At 44.9% G+C, this 13,081-nt stretch overlaps 1 pseudogene; it reads right to left on the bottom strand.

The window, feature by feature from the left end:
• Nucleotides 1-813: 813 nt before the first annotated feature.
• On the bottom strand, nucleotides 814-4,250 carry LOC114902413 (annotated as a pseudogene).
• Nucleotides 4,251-13,081: the final 8,831 nt, after the last annotated feature.

Genomic DNA, 13,081 nt, shown 5'->3' with positions numbered 1-13,081 from the left:
GATGAAGTAAACTGAATAATATACAAACATCAATTCTCTCCAACAGTTAATTGACAATTACATTTAAGTCAAAGTCATTAATAAATGTGGATCCTGATAATTCAACATGACCTGAGAATATTATCTATGCTACTTTTCACTCTAATTTCACCTAAAACAATAACTATACTTTATTTGTGTCCATGATCATAAATTAATAACACCTCAAAAAATTCAAATTCCATCTAGATAGAGCAATAGCAAGTGTTAAATAACTCTTTAAAGATGGCGTGCTCTAAAGGGGAGCAGAGAAATGGAGCCGAAGTGAAAGAGGGATGTTGGGGCAACACAGGTTTTTTCATTATTTGTTTCTTTGTTTCAGATGGGAGAGATTACAGTATGTTTGCTTACTGATGGAATGGGGGGAACAATTGATAAGAAGTGAATTTCAGAGTGAACCTTTGAGCTGGTGAAAGGAAGTTGGATAGAGTGTAGAATGGAGACAGTGGCGTTAGGACCAGACAGTTCATCCTCTGTACCAGGGAAGGCAAAGCATGTGGGCACACGTGTGGGGCTGGGAGATGGCGGGGGAGAATGTAGAGGTTCTCTTCTTATTGCTTCAACTTGCTCTGTGAAATAGGAAGCAAACGTTGTTGTATCCCGAAGGCGTTACTCCAAGGTGCTACACGTGTTTCTCTCCATTAAGTGGGAATTACGGGCATTTTAAACGATCTTCTTTTTGCTTTTGTAGTTTTGATTTCTAACAAGTGTGTAATATTATATATCTTTTCTTAGTAGTAGGTGTCATCTCCCAGTGCCCTTCTTTCCTGCTGGTCATAAAGGTGATCCTAACCAGTCCTGCCATTTACCCATTACATGTCCTTGAAGGAGTTACTTGTGTCTTGGGTTCTTCGTTAGTAAAATGGGGGATGTTGATGTCTGTGCTAATCCACTGGGTTGGAAGAGTATTAAATGAGAAAATGTAAGCAAAAATACTTTGAAAAAGAATCAGCAAGGCATGGATATAAAATGTTCTTGCTGTGGTTATTTCTGGTCTTGATAGGGAAGTATGAGGCAGGGGCGGGATCTAAGAACAGGATGGAATCATCAATTCACCTCTCACAAGCTACAAAATAGTTTTAAGAGCAAAAACTACTTTTCTGATTCAGACAGTGCTGCATTCTTTTGTTAAGCTTCTGATTAAAAGCTTTATGCTAAACTCTGGAAAACAAAATATGAAACATGTTTCCTTTGCTGTTACATTAGGTTAACTTGATTATTTGACGCTCTAAGCTAAACTGTTTCCTACTGAGACACGTTTTTCTTTTTTTGGCTTCAGATACATTAATTGTGACATTTACCCACATTTTTGCATTTGTATTCAAAACCACCCAGAGGATATATAACCGTGATTATTCTTTTGTTATTTCTTTTCAAATTACTGTAATTGCATTGTTAGATATGCTTCAGCACATGGGTCCTGCTGGTTTGTCATCATTAGACACCTTCATAGAGCTCTACTAAATAAAAAAATCACAAGATGAAGATAAAACGACTTATTTAAGGCACTTTGCATGAATTAAGTAATGATAGTGGAGTCACATAACTCTTCCTCAAGTGTAATTCTGAACTGCTTTTGTGTCTCCTGGCATTTGAATATTTCATTGTCAGCCTCAAGGATTATAAGATGAAAAGACAATACAGAGTTTTTGCTGTTGTACAATGTGTAGACTATTAAAGATAAATGCTCGTTAATCTTTGCTTTCAACTTATTTATGTCTCCTCCTTTTCTATTGTTAGTGTAACCCCAGCTTTAAAGACCATTTTGAAAAATGAGAAAAACACAACCATCTCATCATCTGAATGTAACCATTTAGTATTCTCGGTCCATCTTTGTTCTTTCACATATACAGCCATCCATGGTTGCAATATAAATTGCAAGGTAAATTGTATGTATACAATTTTGAATATGAATTTGTGGAGTTGTATCTAAAAGAGTGTTTCTCAGGTACAGAATAATTGTCCAAGTTATGTCAAAACTTGATTGTGTTAGAAAAATACTGAGATCAGGAGACCTTGTGGGGAGGAAAACCCTCTGGATGGGGGGTCAGGAGCAAGATCTGATGTGGTTGTGGTAGACGTCTTCTCAGATGATCCTTCATTAAAATTTTGAGCATTTTTAGCTCCTATTTTGATGAAAATCCTATGATTTACGCTGTCTCAAAACCATTTCAACAACGAAACGTTTTTCGCAATTGCTGTCGCTTATTTCACACACCACCATGTTTCCAGCTTGTGGTAGGTTGATTGTAAATGTGACCCCAATGTTTTACCCCTCCTTGTATCCTCACCCTTTGCAATGTGACTTTGCAACTATTCCCGTTGAGAAATACAATCTGTTCACCATCCCTGGAATCTGGGCTGTGCTCCTGTTATACTTTGGCCAGCGGGATGCTGCAGAAACAATGGTGTGTCAATTCCGAGCTTAGGGCTCAGAGCTTGTCCTCAGAGATTGTGCTGTTGTTATTTATTTTCATTCTAATTTTAAATGATTTAGGGTATAGATGTACCTTCATTCAGATGCAGTATTTCCCAGTACAGTGTGTGTGTGACAGATTCCTCCTATGGAGTTACGTCACTGATGGGCTCAGGTATCTCACAGGTCAAGTGAGTTCCCAGACAGCAGTAACCCCTCAGCAAACAGCCAGTCTTGTCCTCTGTATGGCATTGAGTTCCTGATTTCTTATTAATATGCTCTGATAAGGAGGTCGATTTAATCTATTTGAGGAAGAGGGAGAAAGAACTAAATCTGTTCTTCCTCCATCTCTTAAACATTCATTGTACACGTTCCATGGTAAAAACGGCACATACGATTACTATCATTTTTATTTTTAATTAGAAAAATTATTTCTGCTCGCTTCACACATCTTATTGTACAGGAAACAGTCTTACATACGTATCTGAAATAATGTACCATCGCACACTTTGTTTAAAGGCAAAGCACCACAGGTAAAGCTATCAGCTGTCCAGGGCTCTCACCTTATGGGATCTTCCTTCCTGATTTTACATTAATTTCTGAAAGTCAGAAATGTCATCTCCCCAAAAATGTTAAGGGGTTTGTAAAAAATAATTACTTTATTCAATATGATAGCTATAGAAATGGAGTATATTTTCTTTAAGAAATGAAAAACGAAGAAAATGCCAGGTAACATCACCGGCACGTCAATATAGACCAGCAGAAAAGATTCTGTTGTAAGCCTGTCTCCTTGATACCAAGAAGACATTCTAGTCCAAGCTTTTAATATGCTTCCTGTGTTTTCACTAGATGCTTCTTTTCTGTTGTTTTTCATTCATCCTTTTCCATATTTCAAATCAGAGTGTTGGTATAGCCTTTAAAACTTCATTAACAGGAGCAAATCCAGTATCCATTGATTTATTCTCAAAAGGCACTCTCACCCATCAGATTGCCCGGCAGTTTCATTCTCATGAATACTCTAGCCATGAGAAAACTCAACAGAACACAGATGAATCCAGTGAACACAAGAAGGGGTCTGGGGCTTCCCTGGTGGAGCAGTGGTTAAGAATCCACCTGCCAATGCAGGGGACAGGGGTTCGAGCCCTGGGCCGGGAAGATCCCACATGCTGCAGAGCAACTGAGCCAGTGAGCCACAACTACTGAGCCTGCGCTCTAGAGTCCACGAGCCACAACTACTGAAGCCCCTGCGCCTAGACCCCGTGCTCTGCAACAAGAGAAGCCACCGCAATGTGAAGCCCATGCACCGCAAAGACGAGTAGCCCCCGCTCGCCGCAATTAGAGACAGCCCGCGTGCAGCAACGAAGACTCAACGCAGCCAAAAATCATAAATAAGTAAATAAATTTATATGTTTAAAAAAGTATTTAAAAAAAAGAAGTCTATTTAGTTTTGGAGTGTTTGGTGCCTTGGATCAGTCGAGGATTATGAAACCCAAACCTCCCACTGTAGACAGAAAGCTGGATGTGAGTCCTTCATACTATATCGTCCATTTACTCCCTAGGCCAAGAAAGCTGTGGGCCTCTGCTGCCCGTGCTCATCAGTCACAGAGCCAACACTTGAGGTTCGACAGTAACGTCATAAATTGTTCCTCCGGCGTTGAGGAAGTAAGACACCACCACCAGAGCACACACCATCATGGTCAATGGCAACGTGCACCCAGGGTGGCTTCATCAGCCTCGGACTGGGTCATTCGAACACTAAGAAGAGGACTCGGTACCAAGCCTCCGTGCTGGTCATGGCAGGGGAGGCATTCCACAATTATTTTTTAAATTATTTAAAAAATTTGTTTTATTCAAGTATAGTTGATTTACAATGTTGTGTTAATTTATGCTGGATAGCAAAGTGATTCAGTTATACATATACATAATCTTTTTCATATTCTTTTCCGTTATGGTTTTTTTTTTGTGTGGCCTCTCCCGTTGCGGAGCACAGGCTCCGGATGCGCAGGCCCAGCGGCCATGGCTCACAGGCCCAGCCGCTCCACGGCATGTGGGATCTTCCCGGACCGGGGCACGAACCCGCGTCCCCTGCATCGGCAGGCGGACTTTCAACCACTGCGCCACCAGGGAAGCCCCCTGCAACGATTTTTTGACTTTCAAGCATGTTCGTCTGAAACCGAAATCTGAGTGTCATCCATCACCGTTGACTTGTGCTAATGCCTATCAGTACCTTTTCTTCTTTCCACTTTTCTTTCAGAGTACAATAAATTATATTCAAACGGCAGTCATGGAGGAAACTTTCCTTTCCTCCTTCATCAACAATGCTGATCGATGGGCGCGAAAGCCCCTGGCAAGCAGCATCTGCGCTAACTCAAGGATCCCCGCCCGAGCAGAGGATGAAATTAACAGACACAGAGCAGTTTTGCAGCTCAACGTTTGTGCAAGTCTGGCACATGCACACATCATTAGCAACTCTATTTGAGAAGCAGGATCAAGGAGGTGAGCAGGAGAGGGGATCTCATTAAAGAGATATTCAAGGAAGAGGAAATTCAGAGCATTTAGGTAAAGCTTCATGGCTAAAATAGATGAACAAATAGCCGGGTAAGTTTGGGAGGTGTTGACAGACAATTTACATAATTTTGCCTCTGCATCTTCCAGAACAGAGTCATGTTAGGCTGCCTATTTTACTTAGCCCTGTGGGCTAGAACGAAGCCTTTATGAGGGCAAAGATTTTGCTGTCCTGTTCATGGCTGTAATCCGGGCTTGTAGCATATAAAATTAAATACTCATGGAATGAGTTAATATATACTTGCTCAAAGCTTACCTCGACCTGAGCTAGGCAGATAAGGTCTGGCATGCTCAGCAGGAATCAAAGCAATATGCGTGCCAGAGGAATGGTAACTTCTAACTAAAACTGATTGTTAATTAAAGTGTATGGAATCAGTGGTAAAATATTAGTGGAATGCCTCTCGTGCGCCCACCATTATTCTAGGCAACAGAGGAGATACGGTAGAAGCACAACACAAGGAAGATTGTGATTGGCCAGGCATGCTCTAAGTTCATTACTAAAGGCTTGCTATTGGCCAGGCGTGTTCTAATTTCATTATTAGCATTAGCATATTCAATTCTGTCAACACCACCTACGGGGTAGGTTGGTAAAGTACAGGTGTGATCATCTCTCCGTTTGACACACAAGGCAACTAGTACCAGGTCAATTTAGTAACTTGCCCAGAGTTCTAGGCTGGCAAATGTGGAGCTGGGATTCCCCCCACCAAGCTCTTTACTGCCATTCTCTGTGTTCTCAGCCCGTTAGGAACTTACCCTTCATTTGAGGACACAAAAGGAACATATATGAAGCAGGGAACAACTAAATCTTAAACTCTGTGGCCCTGGCAGCAAAAGGGAGAGGAGTAAGTGTAGGCTGGAGTTTTGAGAGAGAACTTCTGGAAGGGGGCTGTACTAGATCTGTCTAGAATTCATCATTGGTTTGTCTGTATATCCATGTCTCCATCCTCCCGTCTACTCATCCACTCAATCTTCCCATACACTCACCTAACAAACATTTTTTGAGCTCCAACTACGTGCCAGGCCCTGAGCACTGCAGTGGTGGATTTTGTGCTGAAGTAGTCATATGTTAGCAGTCTTAGCTTCTCTGCCTGGGAGGGCTAAGATGAAACCACACACACGCACCAACAGAGGGTCTCCTCTTGGCGGGACCGTTTGGTGCTGTCTATCAAAACTGAGAATGTGCATACCTTTAGTACTGCAATCCCGCCTGCTGGAATTTACCCGTGGTGAAGTGACCTGTGCACAAGGGTATTCTCTGCTGTACTGCTTTCAACAAGAAAGTATTAGAAATAGTCCCACGTTCATCAAAAGGGGACTGCTTAAATAAAACATGAGAGTACACCCAAAGAGATTACTAAGCGGCCGTAAATAGAAGTGAAGAAGCTAAAATGAGAATATCTTTAAGACATTTAAGTGAAAAATATCAAAGAGCATATGTATAGTGGGCTACCATTTAGGTAAAAGATGGGGAATATAAACATACTTGGTAAGATATCTATAAAATATCTCTGGAAAGATACACCAGACACTGATCACATCTGTGGCTTTCAGTGGAGGGAGCAGGTAGTTGAATGGCAGGAGAGATTTTCACTGGATACCATTTTAAATATTTTGAATTTTGAACCTTGTAAATGTATTGCCTATATTCCCCTACAAAACACTCTTTTTCTTTCAAAATTTCATGCACCCAGACCCAAGTGTTAGTGGTGTATCTATGAGTGCCAGAGTTTTCATTTTGGTCCCCTGAATCTTTTGAGGCACCGAGAATGGGATCTTAGGTGCCAGGATGGAGTGACATCTGGAACCCACAGCAGCATGACTCGTACCTGAAGTGCTGTGACGTTTGGTTTCTGTCCTTGGCTGGCCCGGAAGTGCCTTGGCTGGCATTTCCTCTTCCTTGGCCGAGGGGCTTCTCCCCAGACCTTGGGTTTGCAACTTGCAAGACGGTGGTCAGGGTGGGCCTCACTGAGAAAGTGACATTTATTCAAGGCTTGAAGTCAATGAGGGAATGAGTCCCGAAGGTATTGGAGGAGGGATTCCAGAAGGATGGAATAGCAAGGTCAAAGAATTGGAGGCAGGAGTATGCCGGGCAAGGTGGCAGGTGTGCCTAGAATAAACAAGAGGGAGGGAAGAGCTGAAGACAAAGGAGTAAGTGGCAGTCTGTGTGGGGCTGAGGGAGGTGTGGACGGGAGGTCTTCCTCTCCCTTCCTTGAGATTTGACATCCAGACACTGCCTGTTTGTCCATCTCATGTCCCAGTTCTGCCAACTTGCTGCTGCCTGGTTCCTGAGACCCAGTCCCTGTCCTGCACTCAGATCTGGTTTTGGTTTCACGGCCTCATACCCAGTCCTGGTGGCCAGTCCAGGGACCTGGTCTCTCCCAGGTTGGGGAATGGAGCCCGAATTCCAGTTTGCACTGGAAGTTCAGCCAGTTCAGTCCCCACAGGGACTATGGGCACCGTGAGGACAGACAGGAGCAAGGAATGCAGAGACTCATCTTGAAACCGCCGTGCTACGTTGGGCTTCCTCATAATTCTCAAATGGCACACCTTTACCTCGGGTACCCTTGGACTTGGATCCCTCATTCTCAGTCACTCCTTCCCCACCTTGTGTGAATCAATTCCTATTTCACTCAGATGAGTCTCAAAAGCCCTGCACCTCCGAGAGGCCTTCCCTGACCGCCTGATGTAAGGCAACACCTCCTGTCCCCCCAATCCCCTTACTTGCCTGAATGTTTTCAATACACATATGGAGGTGTTTGTTGTCTGTCTCTCTCTGCTTGAATACCAGCGTGCGCACAGTTAGGACTTTATCTAGAACCCCCAAACCTGTGGGGGGTTTGGCTTCCTGGTCCTTGCCTCAGTGAGTGAGTCTGGTTCCTGATTTTGGTCCCTCCCAGTCATCCCTGTCCCACTGGAGAACCAGGCTCTGCCCATGCTGGAATGGGGAGTCCTAGGAATTAGGAGGAGACGTACCATCAGCTAGAATGGTATTAGGGCATCCCAGGAGCACCATGCCCTAACTCTGTTCCCTATCCTGGAGCAGAAACACGCAGAAATGAGGAGAGAGCGTCCTCCAACATTTTACAGGAAGAAAATACAGGGTCCTTTTACTTGCTCAGAATTGCATTTCCCTTGATCTTAGCAGAGCTTTAAGAGGAGTGTGAAGTGCTCATAATTTTAAGGGTCACGGTTGTCATGACGTGACAATCTACTTTTGTTCTTACTGATTCTTTGTTCTTGAGAAGTAGCTTTGTTGCTAGTAGGCTGGGGTTCAAGTTCTGGCTCTGGCATTGGGAAAATCAAGCCTTTCTGGGCCTGTTTCCTCATCAACAGTGGGCTGGGAGGTGCATAATGAGGGGTAACGTCTATCTCCCTCCGTTAGCAGACGGAAAGTGTGGAGTACAGTCTTTGGTACGTAGTACGTGCTTATTTAATGTTCAGCCCTCTCCTCCTTCCTCAGCCCTCCTCCACATCCCCCACCATGAAAGATCCTTTCCATGTACTTAGTGGTCCAATATTGCCTGCAAGCTGTGAGGACTTGAAAATGCAGCACGTGATCTTTGAGTTCATCATTTATTATGCCATTGGATGTTCCACATCCTGGTCACAGGTCTAACATCTGTAAGAGCTGATCAGTTAACATTTTGTTGTTGTTGTTGTTGCTGATGGAATCACACTACATCTTGGTCAGTCTTTTCACACATGCATAGGTAAGTTAGTCAGGGTATTGGCTCAGCTGCTACAACAAAAATACCTGCAAATGCTGTAGCTTCAATAGGATAGGAGCTTGTGTCTATATTACATAATAATCTAGAAACAAGTGGTAGGTCTAGGTCAGAGGCTCTGGGCTAGGAGGGCATCCAGAGACCTAGGTTCCTTCTCTCTTGTTGCTCTGCAAGTCCCTAGCGTGGTGTTTTTGCCCACACGATCAAAGCTAGAGCAACACCACTCTATCCGCATCCCGGTCAGAGAGAAGGAGGCGGGAGAGGAAGTCCCCAGTGAGTTCATTTCTTTTAGGGAAATTGCACTCCAGTTCCTTTGGAAATGTGGTCACATGGCCACGCTTGGCTGCAAGGGTGCTTGGGAAGTGTTACTTCTACCTCCATGGCCGTGGGCTCTGCTAAAACTTGATAACTGGGGATCTATTATCAAAAGGAAGAAGAGGAGAGTGGATTTGGGGAACAGCAGTCTCAACACTCCTGGTCTGAAGGGAACCAGGCAAGAATGTGGCTGGCTAGGTTGGGGCAAGACCATGACCACTGGAAAAAGGCAACTGCTGACAGAGGTGGGTTTTAGGTAAATAGTGGGTACGCATTTCCCCCCTCCCATTTAAAAAAATGTCGTCCAACAAAACTGAAGGTAAACGATTGCATGCCCATACTGTGTTTGTAAGGGTTTCATACCATTCTCATCAGTCCAGCGGGTTGCTTTAGAACCCATTGGAAGTTTTTTGAAACTCAGAACCAAGGTTTTACCTCAAGTCATGAGGCTTTTGTGACCCTTGATGATCTTTAGGGTCAGTGCAGAAACAGAAAGCTGGTGTGGCCCATGGGCTCCTTGGATGGTACCTGTGGTCACAGGCACAGCATCTCGACTAGGATACCAGGGCTTGTCACTTGTCACTTCACTTTTAGTCCAGCATCCATGCTTCAGTCTCCATTTCCATTAACAAGGGCCAGAAGCAGCAGAAGGCCACAGAATTTGGGGGAGAGGATCACTCTTAACGGTTGTTAAGTTCTCCGCCAATGTCAACTGCAGCCGCGTTGTGACAGATTTACCTCCAGGATCGCAGACTGAGCTGAAGTAGACAGAGCAGATAGGAAAATTAGCTCACGTTTGTATTATTATTATGGAGTTGAAAGAAGCATTTTACGTCAATTCACTCTTCTGGTCCTCTCATTTGGGGTGGATTATTATGTTGTTATTTCTATTCTTTCCAGTTGTCAGATGAAGCAACTGAAATGCAAAGAGATTATGGGTATTATTCAAGGACACCTAGATGGTAGGTGGTAAATACCCATGATGCTAAGTAAGATTGATTTAAAAAATTAAATCAGGACATGTTTGTTGAAAGAATGGGTAAATACGGATAATAAGTATCGTCATGTCAGAAAACTTTGGAGTCTGTCATAAGAGTGAAGAGAACTCTCGTGGGCACTTCAGTGAATGTTCCACTTCCTCCTGATTTGTACTAGGGAATGGTACCAGCACTACAGACAAGTGCTCTGTGTCTAACTTGTCACATTTCTTGGCCACTCTCTAGTTGATAAAGCCGTTTCACACACATCAACAGGCCTGTAAACTCACCAAGGATGGGGCCTGAGTGTTATTTCCCTCTGTGGCCACTGCAGGGCCTTGCACATAGTAGGTACCTTCTGAATTTCCATGGGAGGAGTGCTCTCATTGGTTCTCAGGACAGCTCAGGAGGGTAAGCAGGACAGATGATGTCCCCGTAGAAAAGGCCCCAAGACTGAGGCTCGGGTTGGCTGAGGGACAGGCTGAGTGTCCCAGAGCTAAGAAGCAGTGCTGGGACAGTGGTTTCCAGGTTTCTGACCCCCATGTTTCTTGCATTGCCCCACACCCAGATCAGCCCTTTAGCTCCCTTCTCTCTGGATCCGAAGCACTCACTTACAGGCACTTCATAGGGCCATCTAAGTATCATTTTTCTCTCAGAAGAAGCCTCAGTCTTTTATTCAAGAAATAAATTCAGAACTTGAGACAATTGGTCTGGTTCTTGATCCCTTTCAGTAAATGTGGAAACGCATCCTTTAGAAAATGCAATTCCTGCTCTTGAGAATACAAGTGGGCTTTCTTCCCCAACATCCTTGCTACAAAGAATTTGGTCACAGTTCTATTTTATCGCTGATTTTTCTGAAAAATGAACAGGACAAGAAAAACTTCCTTCAGAGTCCTCAAGGCCTGACCTTGTCCTTTGCCTCCCAAACCCAAACCTTCTTCTCTTTGCACAGTTGGGCTGAACTAAATTCTATCCTCTGGAGATGACCTCCATTTCTGATTCCCATTGACCCTAAGATTCACTACCCAATTTGCACCTCAGACCTGATCCTCTTGTTCTTCAAGTCCCTCTCTTGACGAACGGCATCATTTATAAGTAAAAATCCCAGGAGACACCTCCCCTTCCTCCTATGGCAGGCAGATTGTATAATGGCCCCCAGTGATCCCACCTCCTGCTGTTCGCACTCTGGTGTAATCCCCTCTCTGAGTGTGGGCAGGAGCTGTGATTTGCTCCTAACAGACAGAATGTGGCAAAGGTGATGGGGTGTCCCTGCTGTGATTAGTGTACATAGGGCTGTGGCTTCTGTCCTGCTAGAAGTCTTTCTCTCACTGACTTTAATAAAGCCAGCTGTTACGTTGGGGAGGCCCACATGGCAAGGAGCTGAGGGCAGCCTCTAACCAATAGCCAGCAAGGAACTGAGGCCCTCAACCCAACTGAATTCTGTCGCTAACCACACGAGCTTGGAAGTGGATCCTTCTTCAGTCGAGCCTTTAGGTGAGATCCCAGCCCTGACCGACAAGCTGACTGCAGCCTAATGAGATGCCTTGAAGCAGAGGCCCCAACTAGGCCACACCTGGATTCCTGACTGATAGAAAATGCAAGATAGTAAGTGTGTGTTGTTTTCAAGCCACTACATTGGTGACAATTTGTTACACAGACGTTGATAAGTAATCCACTTCATGATATCTAATTGGGTACTGAGTTCTACTGACTCTTCCTGTCAGAGTTCTTGAATTTCTGTGTTCTTCCATACTTCTGTGGCCTTTGCTTTGTGTCAGTCCTCATCGGCCTTGTTTGGATAAAACCATTGCCTCCTGTGTCAGGCAGGGTACCACAGAAGCCAGAGGCAGTCTTAGAGGGTCTAACTGAAGAGCGACGTGGACAGGTTAGGAGCACCCAGGGACTGGCAACAGCATGATGCCATTATCACCCCAGACTTAAAGGGGCAAGGGGAGCCAGTGGTGGTGCCATGTCAGGTGGAAGCTGACATGGAAAAGGGGTTGTCTAGCCAGAGCTGTGGCTTTAGTTAGAGAGAACACAGCAGCTGCCAGATGGTGGGAAGGCAAGGGGAAGAGGTAAATAGGTACCCCAGCTTCTCCCTCGTCCTGTCCTCTAGTCTCTCCTGTCTCCCACGGGGCAAATTCATTCAGAAGCCAGATTGGTCTTCTGCCCTTGGACTGGGACTTACGCCATCAGCTTCCCTGGTTCTCAGGCCTCTGACTCAGATTGAATTATACCACCAGCTTTCCTGGGTCTCCAGCTTGCAGATGGCAGATTGCAGGACTTCTCAGCCTCCATAATTATGAAAGCCAGTTCCTCATGATAAATCATTCTCTCTCTATCTGCCTCTCCCCATATTTCATACACACACACACATACACATATACATACACACACATATATATATACCATCCAGGAGACTTAGCACTTTGACTTGGTATGTATGTTTACTGGTTGTTTCCTTTTGCTCTCAAGAGCAGGGACTTTGGTTTATTTACCTTTTTATCCCCAGGGTCCAGAACAAATAGAAGTCCAGTTGTTCCTGGCATCAGAGCAAGCTCCGTGGTGTAGAAAGCCCTCACTTGGGTGGAGCCACAAAGAGGTGGAGGTGGACAGCAAGCTGAAGCTAGGATGTGGCGAGGGTGGGCCAGCTGTGGGTCCACTACACCTGGCCTCCTGGACTAGGAGAGGAAGACAGCATGAAATCTTTGTTTCCCATTTAAAAATACCTGCTCCTGGGGGTCAGTCGGCTTCTTTGAGGCAGGCTCGTCGAATATTTTTGGACGATTACAAAGAGAGTCGGGACTTTTAGTCATTAGTTTTTTTTTTTGTTTTTTTTTTGCGGTACGCGGGCCTCTCACTGTTGTGGCCTCTCCCGTTGCGGAGCACAGGCTCCGGACGCGCAGGCTCAGCGGCCATGGCTCACGGGCCCAGCCGCTCCGCGGCATGTGGGATCCTCCCGGACCGGGGCACGAACCCGTGTCCCCTGCATCGGCAGGCGGACTCTCAGCCGCTGCGCCACCAGGGAAGCCCTAGTCATTAGT

The sequence above is a fragment of the Monodon monoceros genome, unplaced genomic scaffold (genome assembly GCF_005190385.1).
Source record: "Monodon monoceros isolate NGI ecotype Baffin Bay Population unplaced genomic scaffold, NGI_Narwhal_1 Super_Scaffold_20, whole genome shotgun sequence".
Classification (NCBI taxonomy): domain Eukaryota; kingdom Metazoa; phylum Chordata; class Mammalia; order Artiodactyla; family Monodontidae; genus Monodon; species Monodon monoceros.
Note: the sequence above shows the minus strand (reverse complement) of the source record. Positions and strands in the feature narration are given on the sequence as shown.